This window comes from Vulpes vulpes, chromosome 15 (assembly GCF_048418805.1).
Source record: "Vulpes vulpes isolate BD-2025 chromosome 15, VulVul3, whole genome shotgun sequence".
NCBI classification, from domain to species: Eukaryota; Metazoa; Chordata; class Mammalia; order Carnivora; family Canidae; genus Vulpes; species Vulpes vulpes.
This window is the reverse complement of record NC_132794.1, coordinates 51013629-51019631: the sequence shown is the minus strand read 5'-3', so window position 1 is coordinate 51019631 and position 6003 is coordinate 51013629.

Sequence of the window (6003 nt, the reverse complement as noted above, 5' to 3'; positions counted from 1 at the left end):
CGCGCGCGCGCGCGGGCGGGAGAGGGGCGTGGAAGGCGGCCGCGGGCGCCGGAGGCGGCGGGAGGGTGAGACCGAGTGTTCCGCGCCACGCGGTGTGGAGAGAGTGGTCTCGGAGGCGGCGGGGCGGGAGGAGAGGAAGCGGCCCGGAGACGGCTGCCCCCGGCTGGGCCCCGGGGAGGAAACAGTGCGAGGAATTAGGAGGGCGGCCCCTTGCCTGGCGCCTGGCCCCCGCCTGCCCTCGCGGGCCCTCCGCTGCCAACTCCAGCCCCTCCCCGTGTTCATTTCGGTCGCGGGCTGTGAACGCCACGCCCGCCCGTGGGGGCGGCGGACCGGCGGCCGCGACCCGACCCTCGCAGCGGGCGCCGCGCGGGCGGAGAGCACCTCTCTGGAAGCCAGCGCGGGCGCGGCGCCGGGGAGGAGCGAGTGCACCGGGCCGCGCTCTTGGCCGCCGTCCCGGCCTGGGTGCTCGAATTCAGCTCCCGGCACGTTTGCTTCTCGGTAGTCACGAAGGGATCGAAGATCGCCCCAGAACTCGAGGATTGTCCCTGCTTGGGAGCCCCTTGAAGCCAGCACACGATTCTTTGGCAGAGTAGTTTCGGAACCTGGTCTGCGCTAGGCCTAACCTCCAGCCTTGTCCTCAACGAGCGCACGGTCGAGTAGCAAAGAGACATGTAAACAAAATTTCGACACAGTGTGATGACTGCAACAACAACAACAAAAGCATTATGAGGTTGAATGTAAAAAGGTAACTTGAACGGCTGCCCGGCACGGGTAGGCACGGGTAGCGGGAGGATGCTTGAAAGGCTTCCTGGGGCAACTACCACGGAATCCGGAATTTGAAAGACCGAATGAAACGTGTTTCAGTACATTTCCGGTGGAAGGAGTGCTCCGGTCCTCGACCTGACTGGCACAGTCTGGAGATAAGCTGAATAGGGAAACTAATCAAAATAAAGGGTTTCAACCGGGCTGCACTCTGCCCTTTGGGCCCCTGGGCTCCACTGCAGGGTATTAAGAGGGGAACAGTTCCAGATAGTCTGGCTTTCCTTTTGTTAAATTAACTTATGTCTGAATGTGTAATATACCTACATGGTATAAAATTCAAGTTCTAAAAGAGCATATACAATAACCAGCCTTTCGATTCTTTCTAGGAACAGACGTTCCTTGTTTCTTACGAATCCTTTCAGGAAGTCTACAAATACACAATTTTTAAAAGTTTATTTATTTATTTAAGCAATCTCGACACCTGATGTGGGGCTCAACGCTCAGGACCTCAAAACTAGGGAGTCGCAGGCTCTTCCCACTGAACCAGCCTGGTACCCCTACAAAAACACCTTTTATAAACATGGTCTTTTAAGAGATTTTCTACAGCCCAGTTACTCATAGTTTATTCTTGATCTATAGCAGTACTTGGGAAACATTCAAAATGCGGAATCTCAGGCCCCATCCCAGACCTACTGAATCAGAATCTGCCCTTATACAAGATCTCCAGATGACTGCAGGTTAAAGTGTGAGAGGCAAGGATATACAGTCCTCCATTTATAAAGATAGATTAAAAGTAGGCAAGCAGAAGGCAGAGAAAGACTGGAATGCAAGATCCCTAGGGCACAATCTATCTTTTATTCACATTTGTATCTCCAGCATTTGGCACAGTATCTGATACTATAAAGCAACCATTTTATGAATTAATTAAAAGAGAACACAAGCCCAAAATAAGGCAATGGTAACAGAGGAAAGACTTAATCAGCAATATTTAAGGCTCAAAACAATTTTATTGATTGTGATGGTTAATTTTATGTGTCAACTTGGCTCAGCCATCATAACCAGTTTTTGGTCAAACACTAGTTGCTGTGAATATACTTGTGTGTGATTAATATTTAAATCAGTAAAGTTCCAGTAAAGCAGATTTTCCAAAATATGGATGGGTCTTACTCAGTCAGGTGAAGGCCTTTAAAAAACACACTGAGAAAAACGGAATTCTGCCTCCAGACTACCTTTGGACTCTGCAGTAGCAGCTCTTGCCTGGGTCTCCAGCCTGCTGGCCTGCTCTGCAGATTTCAGAATTGCCAGTTTCTACAATCTGTGAATCAGTTCCTTAAAATCTCTCTCTCTCCCCCACCCCCCTCTCTCCACACACACACTATTGGTTCTGTTTCTCTGGGTAACCCCAACTAATACAGTGACTGATTGGAGTGGGGGAGTGGGGAACGGCAGAGGTAGAGGATACTGCTTTTGAAGACTGAATAAATTGTGGTGACAGCACCATGGGTGTTAGTCTCTAGGTGCTGAAATAAGAAACCTGAGAGCTATCCTTGCTTCCTCTCACATCCTAAATTCAGTCACCAATTCTGTAATTCACTTCCACTATTAATCTTGAATCCATTTACCCCTGCATCTCTTGCTGCTACCTTTGTCCAAGCTTTCTCTAGGCTCTTCCTATTTATTCATTCATTCATTCATTCATTCATTCATTCATTCATTCATGAGAAACACAGAGAGAGAGGCAGAGACACAGGCAGAGGGAGAAGCAGGCTCCCTTTGGGGAGCCCAATGTGGGATTCAATCCCAGGTCTCCAGGATCACGCCCTGAGCCGAAGGCAGATGCTCAATTGCTGAGCCACCCAGGCGTCCCTCTCCAGGCCCTTCTATGATGACCTCCCAATTGTTTTTGCTTCCGCCCACCCCACTTTCCCCTCCACAATCCATTCACTACACACCAGGCAGTTTGCTGATTTAAAAATGTAAATCGGTGGATTCCTAGGTAGCTCAACAGTTTAGTGCCTGCCCAGGACGTGATCCTGGGGTCCTGGAATCCAGTCCCAAATTGGGCTCCCTGCAGGGAGCCTGCTTCTCCCTCTGCCTGTGTCTCTGCCTCTCTCTGTGTGTCTCTCATGAATAAATAAATAAAATGTTTTTTAAAAATAAAAATGTATATCAGAGACACCTGGGTGGTTCAGTGGTTAACTGCCTCTGGCTCAGGGTGTGATCCTGGAATTCCAGGATTGAGTCCCACATTGGGTTCCCTGCAAGGAGCCTGCTTCTCCCTCTGCCTATGTTTCTGCCTCTCTCTGTGTCTCTCATGAATAAATAAAACAAAAAAAAATAAATAAAATAGAAATGTAAATCAGATCGTGACACCCCTTTCTTCCAGTTCCATTTAGTGGCTTGTTCTTTTTTATTATTTATTTATTTATTTATTTAAAAAGATTTTTATGTATTTATTCATGAGAGACAGAAAGAGAAGCAGAGACAATCAGGAGAAACAGGCTCCATGCAGGGAGCCTGACATGGGACTCAATCCCAGGTCTCCAGGATCAGGCCCTAGGCCGAAGGCAACGCTAAACCGCTGAGCCACCCAGGCTGCCCTGCTTGTTATTTTTAAATTCCAACTCCTGGGACTCCTGGGTGGCTCTGCAGGTTAGCTCCTACCTTCAACCCAGGGTGTGATCCTAGAGTCCAGGGATCGAGTCCTGCATTGGGCTCCCTGCATGGAGCCTGCTTCTCTCTCTCTGCCTAGGTCTCTGCCTCCCACTCTCTCTCTCTCTTATGAATAAATAAATAAAATCTTAAAAAAAAAGAATCCCAACTCCTTGCTGTGGCATACAACGTCCTGCATGGTCTGACCCTACCTCCCATTAATCCCCTATGTCATTTTTCCTCAGTAACTTCATTGCTACTAGCCCTCTAAGGCGACTAAGCCTTTTCCTATTTTTGGACTTAGTACTTACTGTTCTGCCTAAGTGTTCTTTCCACACCTCTTGGCTTGGTTGGTTTTTCTTCTTTCAAATCAAATGTTACCTTTGCAGAAAGTTCTACCCTGATCTCCCTCCTGCTAGAGGCCTCCCCCACTTACTCTATCTCATCGCTCTTGTTTTTATCACAGCATTTATCATAATATCTAATGACCTTGTTTACATATTTAACGTTTGTTTGGAGTACAGGGACTTTGTCCATGTTATTACTGTATTCCCAGTCCCTGGCACATAGTAAATGGTCAACAAATGCTTTTCAAAATGACTGAATGGTGCCTCTCATCATAATAAGGAATAAGGATAAATTAACTTTTGGCCACACAGACCTTGACATTCTTGCGGGACATACAAATAGAAATGTCTAGTACATATTTGGAACCAGAGAGGTCTGGACTATAGATAGAGGATTAGGAGTCATCTGATGGTAGTAGATGGAATCATGTGAAACTAGAGGCTATCTGATGATAGGATAGAATGAGAAGACTCTTTGAAGGACATCAACTTTTAAGGAGCAGCCAGAGAAAAGAGGTGTAGAAAGGATAGTAGGTTAGAAAAAATATATATCCTTCCAGTTCTACCAGTTTTTTTGTTGTTTTGTTTGTAAAATATTTAATTTTAAAATACTGTGGAATATATTTGAAAATTCATTTTTGGAAGTCAAGAGACCCAGGAAGTCATTCAAATAATCGAATTATATTGAACTAAGCACTGGACACTTCTGGTGAAGAGTGGAGAAAGCTCACAATGATTCCTCCTTTAATGAAAATTGTTGTATTATGCAAGAGCAGGTGGGCTCCCAAAAGCTGTGTTTCTTTCTTACCATAGTTGATTTGGGAAGGTCAAAAGCAAATTAACTGTGAAGCTAATGAAGCTTTAGCTCCAGGGCCCTTCATTGCATGGACCCCTTCCACTCTTTAAGATAGCCCTCCAAATTGTATATGCTTCAAACTATATAAAATTAAGAACTGCCCCTGGGTGGGATGTAAGTAACCTAATGGACCTGTCAGTTCTCTTTGTGGGTAGTCTCCAGAGATGGCCCTTAAATGAAGAATATTCAAGCTGTTATGCAGGCTCCCTTTGAGTCTAGGCTAGCCCTAGATTCATTTTTAACCAGAATAGGGCAGAAGTGATGGGGAAATGCTAGGCCATAACAATCCTTGTAGCTTCCACCTGTGCCTTTTGGAATGTTCATTCTGGTGGAAGCCAACAGCCACTTAAGGAGTCTTACTACTCTAAGACCACCATATGGAGCTAAGCTAACCATATGAAGAGGCTGCCTAGGGAAGGAGCCAGACATGAGAGTGAAGAAGACATCTTGGACATCCAGCTTAGTTGAACCTTCAGATGATTCTAAATATTTGAATGCAAGTGCCGAAGACTGAAAGTAAGACTTGCCTAACTGAGCCCCATCAACTCCTAGATGTCTGTCTTGCTTTCAGTCTTCTGTAAGTTATCTTAGGCCTCTTAATTTTTGAGGTGAATTGTAAATAGTGTTAACAGAAAGATTCTCTTTCCCAGGGCTTTAGAAGTTGGTGTCTGATGATAGCACCCTGAAGGGAAGACCACAAACTCCTGGTGAAGTGGTGATTTTCCAGGCCACTTTACTTTCTTCTACCTACCCTTGAGGTCCAGTTGTCCAGCTCGTCTTTAAATGTCATGAGGTACTCCAGCATCTTTCCAGTGTATTTCATTCTTGGCCTTAGCAAAAAATTTAACAAATACATCCTACTAGATAATAAATCTTTAGAGGCTAAGCTCTGCTCTATTTAAGTCTGTGTTTGGCACATAGGAGGCACTTAGTAACTGTTGAATGACTGCATGAATAAATTTCTATACAGAACTGGGTTTTCTTTACCAAGAAAAACCTACCCATCAGGTCATTCTTTTTCCTCATGAAAGGTGCTCTAAAAATTAATTTGGGTCCTAAAGACACTTTATTACTAGTAAACCCATAGCAATATAGTAGTAACCTGAACTAGGAAATAGTAAATAAGTGGTTAAGAAGGGGCCATATGCAATCAACAACCTCAAGATGGACTCTCAGGAAAGCAAGACTATATATTTCTGCAATAATGGTTATAATTTGTCATCTATCATTAGTAATGTAGTCATCTATATTAACTTGCCTGAAGATGTTCTAAGACAATGTATCTTAAAATGAACAAAAAAGGGTTAACAGAAAGAAGGTGAAGCATAGGGAAGGTAAGACCAAAGAATAAGATTTTGAGTCTAAAAAGGGTAAACTAACCTACAG